At 34.2% G+C, this 16049-nt stretch overlaps 1 protein-coding gene across 2 annotated transcripts in view; it reads right to left on the bottom strand.

Moving 5' to 3' along the window:
- LOC136252802 (uncharacterized) overlaps positions 1–16049 on the bottom strand; it is a 169363-nt gene that overhangs the window by 104767 nt on the left and 48547 nt on the right. The gene's annotated exons all lie outside the window — the stretch shown is intronic.

The following is a 16049-nucleotide window of genomic DNA, read 5'->3' as shown; positions in this document are numbered from 1 at the left end:
AAGGTGCAGTTAAACTATACACTAAGATATTTCATCTGTGACACAATACTTCAGTTGCTGTTAGATTCTTTTAAAAAATACATTTAAAAGCACAACACTACAATATTCTGTACTAATCTTTTAAGGGTTTCCCTTAAAGCTGTGAGGAATACTATAAAGTTTTAAGCTGCTGGTGCTTAAGCTGTCTCTTCTGATAGCAACTTCATCGTATCTTTGTAACTTCTTCTCAAGTGTTCATTGTCATAATCTATGTGATGTACAGCCTGTATATGTCTAAAATGTGGCATACTGTCTACAGTGTGTATTCTGTAATTCGTGTTGCATAGCAATGGATACACAATTAGGTCTTTTATCTGATTTGAGTTGTACATGTCTTGTCTTTACACATTGCCAATAAATAGTACATGACTATGTTAATCTGTAAAGATTTTCCATGACAACATGTATTCTCCAGTATGGAGATTTCATACTTGGTTGTAATTGTAACAGCCTATCCTGGATACCGTTTAAGGATCATGTACTTTAATTGTTAATACAGTTAATTTACAAGCAATAGACTGACCATCAGACTTTAAATTCAGTCAAAAGTTAAACCTAGTTGTATTACTGTACAAGCTATGCGTGCAAACTAATTGGTTAAATATGATTCAAAGTCAGGCCTAGAAAAATTTGTACTCAGAGGCCATTGATGTTTTAGATATCAATGCACATGAGTGGCTGCTAAATCACACTACACTGTTTAGCTGGACTTCGCACTTATAGCATGTGCGTATTGTTTAACAGTATACATGCAAGGGTGCTTGAAGCTGTATGATTGTGTGCATTCCCTGTTGAGAAGAATTCTAAAGGGTGCTTGCATTGTTACTTAATGCCTGTCTTGCTGTGATTTTGGTCTTATGTGCTCACTTTTCATTAGTGGATACCAATGTAATAGCACACAATAGTGGTTATGTTGAGTTATGCAATTGGTCATGCTAAAAGTGTAGTCACTCAATTTATATACATTTGCTTCACTTCTACCTTCCCATGCGATCCAAGTCTGTTAATTGCATTACTTTTGGTCTTCATGGTTTTGTGTACGTGTGGCTGCAGAAGTTGAAGTAGTAGATATTTGTGTAACATTGTGTGGTGTAATACACCATAGTATATAGCAATAATGACTTTAATGACACATTCTTCCATATTAGTACATGGATTATTCAAATAGTCTCTTGGTAGGTGAATAAGATGATATCCAGGTTTTACTGTTCGACTCTTTCTTCACTAAGAACAATACATTCAAAAAATTTTGAAATTTTTAATAATAGTTATACAAGTATTTTCCGGTGAATAACCTACTGTCACGATAGATACATAGATAAACAGACACACAGATAGATAGATAGATAGATAGATAGATAGATAGATAGATAGATAGATAGATAGATAGATAGATAGATAGATAGATAGATAGATAGATAGAGTAGGTAGGAATATAGGTAGCCATTTGTTAGGTTGAAACATATACTGTATGTAGTAGACCGTAAATTACATAGTAGACTGTACAAATGAAAACTTACACTATTTAAATTCAAGGAGCAGTATAGGAAATCTAATATCAGTCAATTGAACAACACGTGTAAACTAATTTCTTGCTTCTTTGAAGCATTTAGAGAAATAGATCAAAACAGTTGGTATCAAACATATGGTATCTAGCAGTGATCCAGCCTGTGAAAGGAATGCTACAATCAATTAATTAGAGTGGCCTTAACCTATTGAAGGTTTTCGATAAAATTGAAGCCACAATCATAATGATGTACAAATACTGAAAAATGAAACCTGTTTGATAGACTGCAGCAATAAAACATTGAAGATCAAAAGGTGTCATCATGAGACTCACAATCAGTTTCTGAACTGAAAACTGTTAGTAAAAAAAAAACTGAATAAGGAAAGAGTTGTTTAAAGCCTGTGAATACAGGGAGTCAGAAACACGTATTATCTATCAATGTTGCAGCTCCTAAATACAAATCATCACTTTTTTAAAGTGGCACAATAGAAGGTGAAATATTAGCATCAATCTTATCATTGGCATAATATCATGATCACTGTGCAGTCTTACGAGCAGCTCATTTTAAAGAAACTACAGTACCGGTTAATTTAACATATATACATCTTCAGTAATGTTCCATAATATCTACACACAAGCATAAGCAGTGCTCTAGACGTAATTCTTGGTTGCCTTGTTTACAGCTTGAGTATCCAAGCTGCCTCAAATTTTGGCAATCCGACTGTTCATACATTTCATCAACTGGTAGGATTAGTATAGGCCAGTTGATTTACAATGTCATGCACATGATCAGTCATGCTGTCTGACTGGGGTAGTATTCATAAAAACAAATTAAATTTCTTTTCATAATTATACATCTTCCTTTAGTGTATCTGCTCTTACAGTACTTTATGGAAAATGCAAAGTACACTTCGACATTTTGATCTTTCCGTGCATGGGCATACCCATATAATATTAAAGAGTGAATCCAGCTGAGGCTTAGAATTATGGTTTACTCCAGTATGCCACCATTATTTGTGACCTGGCCTGCAAAAATAGGGCATGTGGGCACATAGCTTTTGCCTTTTTTCAAATTTTAATGATACATAACTTTGTAAAGCATTGTGCTATGGCCATGCAATTTTCACCACTTACACAAAATTCAGTTGGCATTATAATACAAGTTAAAGAATGTAGATAGTCTTTCCCTGTACCTACTGAGTAGATATAACCTTTATGTGATGGGCTGTAGTTTGTACCCACATGCCCTATTTTCTCAGGCCCGGTAACATTTCACGTAATTCACTTTATTTTCATGCAAAAAATTTTTGTGATAAATTTTTTTGTGTAAAAATATTTCCACATGATTTACGTGAATGACTGCTCTATTAGAGTAGTTTGATCTTGCGTTAAAAATTTCATGTAAGAAATTTTCGTACAAATTTTGCATATGAAAATTATTTTACAACAAAAAAAAGCAAATTACATTAGTAGACTAAATATTATTATTGAATAAGCTGATTTCATGAATCATGCAAGTAGTTGTATACATATGTATGGATGTTCTCTAAAAGTATGCAATGTATTTCTCGCATATGTAGAACGGCAAGGGTGGATTTAAGGGGTGAGGATTAACCCCTTTTGTTCAGTAACCTCTAAAAGAATATGTAGAGTAACTCACCTAAGATCGAATGGGCTCCAAAATCGGATGCAATTACTCAAGCTACAACAGGAATTTTTGAACAACTTTCAATTGTTAGTTCAAGGCTGTGGGACTTCGGACACCAAGCAGACACCAAGTATCAGCTTTCTCAGCTTTTTTGTCTGGTGGCAACAGTCCTGCAAAGTCATTTCCAATAAAACATATAATAGGGAAAAATTCAATTCACGGACACTCACCATTTACAAATCACATCCAATCATCTTTACATTGTACAGCAACTTATCTACTTTCTAAATATCCCAGTTTATTTAATCAAATTCATTTAACCACAAATTAGAAATCAAATAAAATGAGACGTCACTGGAGTAATAATATTATTGCACCATGAATTTAAGTGTATGGAAGTAAATGGTGTTTGTAAAAGAATACGGTACACATTTCCCACAAATGTATCTCAAACAACGTATACTTAATCAAGTTTCCTAAAGTTATGGTGCAATTATTACATATCATTTTATTGTAATTTGTGATTAAAAGGATTTGATTAAATAAACTGAGGATATTTAGAAAGCAGATGAGTTGCTCTACAACCTAAATAATAAAACTGTTGATTGGATGTAAGTGTGATTTTAGACGTTGAGTGTCCGCGAATCAACTTTTTTCTGATTATATGTCTTAATTGGAAATGGCTTTGCAGGGCTGCTGCCACCAGACAAGAAGCCGAGAAAGCTGATACTTGGTGTCCAAAGTCCCACAGCCTTGAACTATCCTCGGAACTATCTAAAGACATAGAAGTTGTCAAAAAAATTCCCGTTGTAGCTCAAGTAATTGTGTCTGGTTTTGGAGCCTGTCCTATATTAGGTCATACCTACTGGATCTTATGTTGTGCGGGCAAAACCTCAGAACATTTGGGTAGGTAGGTTGATTTGATAATGATAATAATAATTATTACATAATAGAAAATTCAAGTATTATGGTGAAATTTACCATGCAAAAGAGCAACAACTACAAAAAAACATTGCATGAAACATATAGGGTTTTCTGCAGCACCATAATGTATTACTGTACAATGAAACAAACCTCTTGAGTATAAGTACTACTTCGTTTGGAGTATCTTCACTGTAAGTTCAACCTTTTGAAGAGTTTAATCCCCTAGAGGAGTAGTATCCCAACAGCTGATTTTCACTAGCACATACGAGATTGACAATCTTGGCACACGTGATCCTACATCAAGTGATTATCATTATCATTTCAGGTCACAAAAAAAGACAGTCGGTTGGGCCCGAGCAACATAAAATCCAATAGGCATGACCTTAGGTGAGTAGCTTTTCTTGTGTGGCCATCATAACCAAATCCTCTATGCTGTCAAAAAAGAAGACTCAGCTATTCATAAAAATACTAACAATATCAATTATACTTATGTAACACTGTTCCAGAGGGGGCTGCTCCCTTTTCCTCAAGAGTTCTTCAAAAAAGGTTTGATTGTGGGTTGCATCTCCATAGATACAAAAGTTTTAATTGTGGGTTTTGTTTCATTCAGGTAGTGTTTTCCACTATGATAAGAGGTAGTTTAGGATTAATTTCTACTTAGCATCTATTAAACTTTGGAAGACATTTTACACCAACTTGGCCATTTAGTAAAACTGTAGTTTTGTTGGTTGACAGTCTGATAAAATAGCTATATATATATATATATATATAGCATATTCAGCCACTGTTTCCCACCCACTTTGTGAGCCACTTTTTGTCATGAGTTGACCCCAGCCCAAGCAGTGTGGTTTTGCAGATGTACAGTAGCTTCATCTGGCAGAAGTGACTGTCACAACAAATTCGCAAAGTAGCTACATGATTGCTTTAATTAAGCAGGATGTAGAATGTAGTGATATAATAGCCTGAGTTTATGTGGCAGATAAATTGTTTTATCACAGATTCATGGTTACAAGAAAAGATGGGTCCCCACTCCCCAGTAGGCATGCAGGGTCACTGTTTAACCAGTAATACCTATAATGCATGTGCACATTATTTTATTATTACCATTAGAGAAAGTGATGGAGTGACATGAACTTATACAGTAAACTACTTTAAATCAACTGATTAAAATATCTCAAATGATACAATTAGCTATATAAATAATTTAGCATACTTCATCCCTATCAAAAGCACTTATAGATGCACTAACGAATATGGATGGAGATAAGAAAATTAAATTAAAGCTCAAATTATGAGAAAGTTGACTTGTTTTAACATGGGCCATCCTTTTTAAAATGAATTGTCCCATTTTATAATTGCCTGACTGGATTTAATAATTATATTGTCAATTGCTTAGACCCATTTCTAAAAAAATGGGGTCAAATTTTGTCAACTAGTTGTAAACACATTGACCCATTTTAAAACAGTTCAAAAGTGATCAGTCCATATTATATTAAGCTTACTTTCATGTTGTGCAGTAAAACCCTTGATAATAGTCGTAGCTGCTGTCTGGGATGGTCTACCAGGCCAAAGAATGGGGGAGGGGGATCAACTTTGACTATAAAAGTTACAAAAGTTACACCCATCCAACTGAACTGGAGTGGAGTCACAGCAACAGGTGAGTCTATGCATTACACACACACACACACACACACACACACACACACACACACACACACACACACACACACACACACACACACACACACACACACACACACACACACGCACCCTTAGCTAGTGCATGTACTGTTTCCATTGTTGGCTATTGCCAGCATTTTCTTCTCTTAAGTGTGTGTGATTATAAGTGCCTTTACTACTGGTGTGTTACAACATGATTATATATATTCTTTGTGGTAAACATAATTATTAATTTAGATAATTTTACTATGCTTTAGCAAAATTAAAATAGATGCTTTACAGTTTTTAAAAATAAATATAAAGTGATTGTTCTATTAGAGTGGTTGACTGCTCTATTAAAGTATCTTGATCTTACAAGCATTGCCTATTAGAAGCATCCCTCTTCCTCTCAGGGTTTCACTGCCTGTGGCTGCTGCTGAGTGTGTTCAACAGTTATTTCTTGCTCTTTTAGATACTTTTGTGCTTACAGTTTCCATGAGCAGCTGCAGCTAATGTTTACATGATTTTCTTTAATATAATTCTGAGGTGTACACATAGCCCCTTTAGCTCAGTGGCACTTTATTATTGTACACATTGACAATTATTACTGCGTTACCTACAATTATATTATACTGTATAAAAACTACCACTGTAAACTGTGTCTCGGTAGTATGCATGTAGCTACATTTAATTATATAGCTGTGAAACCCTAGCAATACTTTATATTTCATCTTCCACTACATTACAAATGATATTCAAATAGAACAGTCACAGCAGTCATTCAGTAATAGTTGCCAAGATTCCTGGGAGATTTTTAAAATTAGGCCCTCTAAGATCGAATCTGAGAGTGATCTCAGCAGTTTATCGCAATGTAATTAATATATTTAGCTATTAAATTTTGATTGTTGTTAAGGTATGTCAATCTTGGTATGGAAATAATACATTCCATGCACCCAGGAATTTTTGAACTTAATACTTTCTGAAATTTGATGTGTGGCTGATTTCAGCAGTTTTTAGAATGCTTATTAATTTTAGTCAGCAGGACTGTATAGGGCTACATAATGCTGATGACGAGTGAATGCTGAGTTTTTGCCTATTAATTGTCCTCTACACAGTCAGTCTCAATAATCTCATCATTCAATCTGGCCTATAGAATAGTTTACTAAGGTATGCTTCCTTATGGTACTCAGTGTTAAATACCAGTGTTTTTCTGGGATCAAAAATTTGGGGGGTGACCAGGTGAAAGTCTACATAAACTATATAAAGTTGTCCAAGTTCACAACAATGTAAAACAGTTGAAATAGTTGTGAAACTGGTTAATTAAGGCTGTGTCATGAGTATTTGATTTTGTTTTTTGCGATTAGATCCTATATGGCTGGTAGAGCTTGATGCATGAGTGTACTAGTGATGAAAATGATGTAATATCTAGGACACCATGTGCACCTCACGGTATGATACCACAAAGCACTATAGCAAATTGATAGATCTGCATGGGTGCATGGATGTCTTCCAAGAAACTTGAGCTATCTGAAATTGAATCATAGGGTATTTTAATGATCATGGAAATTTTAAAAATCAGGCTTTCTGAGATTTAAACGTAGGAGTATTTTTGCTAGCTGTGCATGCCATTTTGAAAGTAAACTGGATTAGAATTTTTTACACAATTAAAGTAGGCTGGATTAGAATTTTTTTAATCTCTGACACCCCCTAAAATTGTGAGTGACTAGTACACTAAAGCTTGTTACTAAATTACACTTTATGAGATCGAATTTAAGGACATTTTTGAGAGTTAAGCATGCTGTTTAGGAGGTTGGGCTCTCAGATATTGAATATCTATCACTATAATGATGTAAGAATTTTTGTTAGTTGTATATGTACCCTACTTTGGAGATTTTAAAATTAATACTGAATCTGAGAGCATTTTAAGGTTGCGTTTGCAATTCTTAACTTATATATGAGTATTAAACACTCTGAGATTGAATCTGAGAGCATTTTTGATAAGTTTTGTGTGCCATTTAGTAACAAGCTTTAGTGTACTAGTCACTCACAATTTTAGAGGGTGTCAGAGATTTTAGGGGGGAAGTTCTCCCCTTCCCCCTCAACAGCCCTAGAATAAATACTGGTTAAACACCTAGGTCCCAGCATCAAAAGCATAGCTTAGCAAGCCCAAAAGCTAAATTTTCACCATGCATGAATGCAGCCAACCACAGTGTTTATTAACCCACAGAAGGCTACAAGGCTACTGATTGCCTTGTTATTACACCAAGCTGTAGTGGTATGGTATGGGTATAATGTCACCAAATTTCAAACTGCTATGGCAAGTTACAGTATGCATTGCCAGGTACATGTAATTGGAAAGACGATAAAGCTATAAGAACCCTTTTCACAGATATGGCCACATGTTATGTAGGAATCATTAATGAATAGACAACCATTTCACTATAGTATATAAGTTGAGCTGGATCCTGGAAAACTCCTAAAAATTAAGAGTGGATTTTTTTCCCAAGAGAGTTAACATTTCAGCCAACCAGATGATTAGTGGTGACAGCAAAGTTGTCAACAACAGACATGTACAGTATGCTTCCATTTCAAGTTCAGGAAAGGGTAGTAATGGACACTGTACTTTATGGCTTCCCCATAGGAAATGTATGGTAAAATTTTTGATTGGTCCATAAATATTATATCAGACATTTGAATGAAAAGATTTTGAAATATCTTTAGCGGGTCAAGCAGTACTACAAATGTGCCAAATTTCAAGATCGTGCATAATTGCATCCATGAGTTATTAAATGTTTTTGAGCAATGCGTACATACTATAGTAATTGTTTCCAGATCCAACTATCAATTTACTGAAACCAAATTACTGTACTTTCATTGATTGTGTAGCTTAATGCACATAGCTATGTAATTTGATATCATAATGCCGGATGATTAACTGCAGCTGTCTCTCTTGATCTACACATACATTTATTCCTCCTCAATGGATTCATTGTGTAAATATGGAACTTCCAGTAATCAACTCTCCCACACAAAATGCATCAGCTGTTCTTAAGTGACTAATGTACTTGTAATAAGGAAACATGCACACTTATTGTGAATATTAGGTTTCTATTTAAGTCTATGAATGGACTTATATAATTACCAGCTGTGAAAGTTTCAGTAAAAAGTACTTATTAATTCTCCCACACAACAATTTAATGCTTAAGCAAGTAACAAGGAGGAAACACATGTATACATTGTGGAGCTGGCAGCCTCATAGATCAAGATCTGTTTGGGGTATAGTACGTAAATAAGTAGATGCTATAGGGACAGGGCACAAGTGGTCACCAAAAAATGGGACTTGTTATTAGCTATTCAAACTGAATGAATTTTACAACACTGAAACAAACAATAACACTTTCTAAGACATCGTATTCAAAGCAATAATACTTACAGCATACTTCTCCACCAAAGAGTATACTATAGAGTATGACTAACTGCATGTGTTGTGTCACAACATAGAGTACAATATACCTGCAATATTGTTCATTGTTTAATAGCATGATTCTCACATATGTTTATAGGGAACTTTACATAAACAGGCATTAAATAAATTTTAAAAAGATATTTCTATAGCCAGACATAAATCAATAATCAACAGTTGGTGAGCTTTATTTGCTTGTTCATTAGCTCATACTATACACTACCTCATTAATACTTCTCTGTGTGGTGATTACAGTAGCACAATCAGAAGCAATACCAGTACTTATCATGATATTATGTGTGAGTGGCTCATATTTTCTTTTTTTGTGTTTCAGCTTGTCTGTTTGATAAAACTCACAAACTGTACCACAGAACTTCAGCTGCAAAACCTACAAAATATCAAGTGGGTGTATTGTTTATGAACATGAAGGTCACGTATAGTTTAAATTACTGATCATGAATCATCATCTTACACACACACCCATGTCTATAACCATTGATTGCTAACTGATTATAAGTAGATCAGGAAGTCTCAATCCATTTTAAACAAAGTAATACGACATGAAAAATTTCCTATTTGGCGGGTTTCATAGCAACAGTATGCAGGTGTGTATCATTATGCAAGTGTACCAATATACTTGGCCACCTGCAGACTGTTGTAGAATTTCATGCATAAAATTGCATCTACATGTAAATGTATTGGGGTAACATTAGTAATTACATGCTGTGAAGATAGCATGTATATTTTCACATTTGTATGTATGAAACATGTCAGGTATGTCTCCGTAGTTGTGTGAGGTACGTGGACATATCCATTTCAAAACTGAATACTGTTAAAGTCATTACTAATCAGACATACATACATACACATGGAACACAACATCATCCTTATCCAGGGACTAGAACTGAAATGTATCCCAAAAATACATTAGTAGCTATTCAAATAGTTTGAACAGTTGAATGAGCAAATAAATGAACAGTTTGATCATGAATATGTAACTTTGAATTCTAAAATGAGCATTTTTTCAATCTCAGAAATATGCTAGAATTACCTTTTGCTAAATAAATACATACAGAAGTATACTTAATAAAAGTACACAAGTACAAAGTTACAAACTGCAAGCCACAAGCAACAAATATGTTGCATTGAAATGTGTAATTACTATACAATAGTTGCCTTGGTACTCAAATACTAACTGAAGCATTTTAAAACAAGCACAAGCAAATCTGAACTAGCTACATGTAGACAAATATTTTGCTGTAGTTTTCAATCCTACCAGAGACACCTTACAATTACCACCTAGCCCTGAAACAGTGTTTATTACTTTAGATATCTACATTACCAAGGTTCAAGTACAGTTGTGCTTCACTGTGTCATCAGAAGTTGAAACTTAATTTTAATACCCGTGCATTGATGTTCAGCTTCGCTATACGTAGGTGGTGTCACATATAAATTGAAACACAACTGGTTAGATACCAAATTTGAAAAAATTGAAATAGCAAAGACCTTAGCAACATCAAATCACTGAAGTGCAATGATTTGGTGTTGCTAAGGTCTTTGAAACAAGTAAAAATATTTCAACCTGAATCCGTACATCACTTAAAAATTATATATAGTTTTTATGGATTCAGGCTCAGATATGGCAATACTAAGCCAACTCTTTATCATCTCTATAAGCCTTTCCCTCTTGCACAAGATATTTGATTGTATCTGTGTGGGTGTACTGTAATATATGAATAAAGAATGAATGACTAATACTAAGTGTTCATGACACTGATAAACACATTATTCCCCGATTATGTTTAAAGGATTGCACGTACAGTTATAGAAAAGATCTCCCATGCCATCAAAATGTTTCTGTTTGGGACATGACATTCTTCTCAGAGGAATACACAGTTCATAAAAAACAAGATGTGTTTTTAAATTACAAATTATTCTTACTACATGTACTTTTAGAATAATCATACCTTAGGGTTTCCTTAAAGAATACTTGAGCAAGGACGTTGTCCGGCAGTTTAGTGTGTCATACAGATAACAGGCAAATGAATATAACATAACAAAACCTACATACCTTCTGCTGCTTGTATTTGTCATTTCATTGACATCCCTCTGCCATTTAATTCCCTTACGCGGTACGCCAATGAAACAGAAAACATGTAAATTCCAAAAATAAAGGTGATGCTTATTACGTACATGACATCCACACCTTAAATAATTAAGACTTTTAAAGTTCTTGCATAGTTGTGTAGCATTTTTACAGCCTAAAATTGGACTAAAGTTCATTTGATCAAACTAGTTGAATTCTTGTGGTTTGGAGCGATTTAACTGCACATTAACACATGTATGCACTAAAAGAACTGTTGTATATATCTTACTGTATTTTTCTACAGACTCAACTTGACACACTACATACTTTGCCATGCAACTAATACAAGCAAGAATAGTTTTGCTGATATAGTAACAGGGTGTGTTTATATTACTTTCATTATTTTGACAACATAAAATCTAGTGTAGTATCACAAGTACAATTACATACTTTGAAAGGTACTGCCTTTTCTGTTCTTCTTTTCTATCAGCACTTATGTCTTAGCGTCCAGGAGGCTCATCATCTTCTGATGACTCTACTCTACTAGTTGTTGTTCTGCTGGTAACTCAGTTCTTATACTAGTTTGAAAGCAAACAGCATTTGCTTTAACATGTGTTCATTATTAGCCTCACTTTCGAGAATTTGTGTGGCTCTTAGTTGTTTTGCTAACAGTATGCAGTTCAGAATCTGGTTATGAGTCTTGTGGTGATGGCCGGATCTGATACCCCCTACATCTTCAATATTCCATTACTTCAGCTAATCAACCAAACCGGTTTTGCTCTTTAGTCTCTTCTTTAACTTTCAATATGATTGTGGTTTCAATTTTATCAACAACCTTCAGTAGGTTGAGGGAATTCTAATTAATTGTTTGTAACATTCCTTTCACAGGCTGGATCACTACCAGATACCATATGCTGTTCTGTTTCATTTCTCTAATTCAAAGAAGTAACAAATTAGTTTGCATATATGTATCATTCAACTGACTAATGAGATTCTCTATACTGTTCCTTGAGGTATAAGCTTTCATCTACTATGTTTCAACCTAACAAATGACATCAGTCTGTGGATTACATTGAGTTTGCATACTTAGCCAGTTAATATTAAAGCTGTATTCCAATAAAATGTTGTATGTCATCCATCTATCATCTATCTATGACAATCTATCTATCTATCGATCTATCTACAGTCTGTCTGTCTATCATCTCTCTCTATAATTCTATATATGTTAAATAATTATGATGATGATAGGTTAGTCACCAGTACACAATAGTTTCTTACTCAAAAAGTATGGAGGAATGGGGTGTCATTATTGCTACTAAGGTGTGTATATATATATTACAACACCACTACGTCAGTTACTGAGCATGAGGGCACATACAGTAAACGCATGCAGCACTGTAAAACCATGAAGACCAAAAGCAGTGCAGCACACTTGGACTGTATGGGAAGATAGAAGTGAAGTAATTGAGTGACTACACTTATAGCATGACCCATTGGATAACACTACATAAGCACTATTGTGTAGTATTACATTAGTATGAAATGAGCACATGCAAACACCCGGTAAACTTTCTTTATTGCTCTAGAATTCTTCTCAACAGGGAATGTATGCAGCTTCAAGCACCCTTACATGTATACTGTTAAACAATTATACACACATACTGTAAGTGCAAAGTTCAGTTAAACAGTGTATAGTGTTCACAACATTAGCAGCCACTCATATGTCTTGACTCTGATATCTACACATCAATGGTCTCTGTGTATGACATTTTTCTAGGCCTGACTTTGAATCAAATAACCAATTGATTCGCAACCATTACTTGTACAGCAATACAACTTTTGACTGAATTTAATATCTGATGGTCAGTCTATTGCTTGTAACTGCATTAGCAATTAAAGACTACATGATCCTTAACAAGTGGTATCCAGGATAGGCTGTTGCAATTACAACCAATTATGACATCTCAGTACTGATAAATACATGTTGTCATGGCAAATCTTTACATAGTCATGTATTATTGCCAATGTATAAAGACAAGACATGTCACATGTACAACTCAAATCAGATAAAAGACCTAATGGATACTAATTACAGAACACACACTGTAGACAATATGTCATTTTTATACATACATTATTAATTATATTTTGACAACAACACTTGAGAAAAAACCACAAAGGTACAATAAAACTGCTATCAGAAGAGACAGCTTGAGCATCAGTAGTTTAAAACTTTATAGTATTTCTCCCATAACTTTAAGGGAAACCCCTAAAAGATTAGTATAGAATATTTAGTGCTGTGCTTTTAATGTAAGATAATCTCACCGCAAACGAAGTATTTTGTCATGGATGAAATATTTTAGTACATATAATAGCTTAACTGCACCTTAAATAATATTCTAATGACATTGCTGAATGCTGTACAGTTGGATGTGATACAGAAATTAATGTCAACAGTATACAATTTGTTGTTAGGGAATTCACACAATGTCAGATACACTAATAGGAATACTAATACAACAAAAATGTTTACCTGTACAAATAAACTAAACACCAAAAATGTTTAAAATAAGCTTAAGAGCACCTACTGTATTCTACACAGTATTCTGGTTATAGAGGTTAAAGAAGTACGTATCCATGGAAGGCATGTATATTTGGATGGGTTCAGAAAAAGCACCATGATTGTTTATGACTTAACACCGTCAGTTAGGGAGTGACCCATATTTGGTGGTATTATATCATAGCTAATCATGTACGTGCGTATTTGATTTTTCTTTGGGGCTGATCCCCCTGGACACATCAGTAATTACTGGCTGTCCAGTATAATTAAAATAAAAAATTAAATCATCAATCAGGCAATAACTGTCGTATAAAATAAGATCTGATGTAACCAAGAGATCTTTCTAAAACATGATGTAGTTTATGTTGTTGTCAGCAAAATAATTTTTTGATTAAAGAATTTAACGAGCGTTTTGATGGCATCATCAACATGATCTTGTAATTAATTTCCTGAAAATTGTGGGATTCTTTCTCAGCGTCTTATGTGAAGTGATGTATCATACTGCAGTAACATTGAATACGTACCGGCAGCCAGAAAATAAAATAATTTGTTGGAGAATTTTAACACTTGATTTGTTTAGTGTATTGCTCCCAAAAACATCGAAAAACACATCAATGCTTGTGAGCCATCCAATACACAAAAACTGGTGCCATCATGTCGAAACCAAACTGCTAAAACATAATTGAGTAAGGTTTCATACATAAAAGCCCTGCAAGTATAACAGAACTCCACAGCTCCTCTACCTGTTATGTAATCAAATGCATGTTTAACTAAAGGTTTCTTTGATTCTGATAATGTTTGGTGAGTAGTAGCTAAGAACAATGCATACTTGTATGTGCATTTAATGTAATTCAAATCAGTAATATAAGCAGCCATGATATCTGGCAATAACATTCTAAGCACTCGAGCAAATACTGTCCATCTGAGTGTTGGATGATGCTCACCAAAATTCTAAACAGGTAAACACCACTACCAAGTAAAGCTAATGTTTAAGAAATTTACAGGGTGCTGCACATAGTAACAACCTTAATCAACATCTCCTAGTATTAATTGACAACTATTGCTAGGTGACCATACTAGCCTAGCTGGCTGACCAAGCCACCAAGAATACTGTAGGAGTCTACCTGCCTTGTACTCAACACCATGGTGTTACATCTAAATAAGGTAATGGTATCTACATGATTCGGAGCAACTCATAGAGTTGACAAGACAGGATATTGACATGGTATAAAAGTACAGTATTATAATTTAGTGTAAAAATGCACCATCTATAATTTTATTCTGTACAACAATACAGCCACAAAAACGATACATGACTCTAGTACATATGAAGTATTAACAGGTGGAGGATACACTTAGTAACACCGAATGAGCAAACCAGATTATAGTCAGTACTCATTTATTTCAATAGATGTTTTGATAACAAGTTGTTTAAACTGAAGTACTAGTTGTAGGTTGCTATGGCCCCACCTTTGATACCATCGACAATATTAGCTAAGGATACATAAATAGATCTTTAACTGCAGTTCATTTAAAGTGTTGACTTTTCTACTGTATATTGATGTCAAACAACTACATACATGCACCATTAAAATCACTGCATCCTGTTATATCTACACTTTGGGTTTGTCTAATCAAATAATGTCTTCTATCAATTTGGAGTAGGTTGCCTCTTATTATGTGACTTTACATTACATAACATATATAGCATTTTACTATACAGTATAAAGAACACTCACTAGTTATGTATTTGTCACCAGTTATGCCAGTATGTAAATTTGAGCTATTGAATTTTGTAAAATTATGTTACACATGACTACATATGTAGACACTTGCCTGCAGTAAAGACCACACTAGTACTAGAATCAGACTGTCATTAAATGTCCATTTGTCACAGTAGTATGGACAGAAACTTTTGAGGGACAAATTTTTGCACATTTGTTAGTGGTGACAGCTTCATAAATTACAATAATAGGTTACATGATATTATATGTATCACTCTTCTGTAATTTTGCAAGTAGAAATGCAAAAATTACATTTAACACAGTTTTGTGAAAATTTTGCTCTTGATAATTTCCACTGAAATGGTACTGTATTGTTCTTTTTTCAAGCCTAGAAATGTGTGTGCTAGCAACAACGCTGCAAGCGAGTACAATATTCAAA

This window comes from Dysidea avara, chromosome 4 (genome assembly GCF_963678975.1).
Source record: "Dysidea avara chromosome 4, odDysAvar1.4, whole genome shotgun sequence".
Classification (NCBI taxonomy): domain Eukaryota; kingdom Metazoa; phylum Porifera; class Demospongiae; order Dictyoceratida; family Dysideidae; genus Dysidea; species Dysidea avara.
The sequence above is the reverse complement of the archived record's forward strand: the minus strand, read 5'-3'. Positions and strand labels throughout refer to the sequence as shown.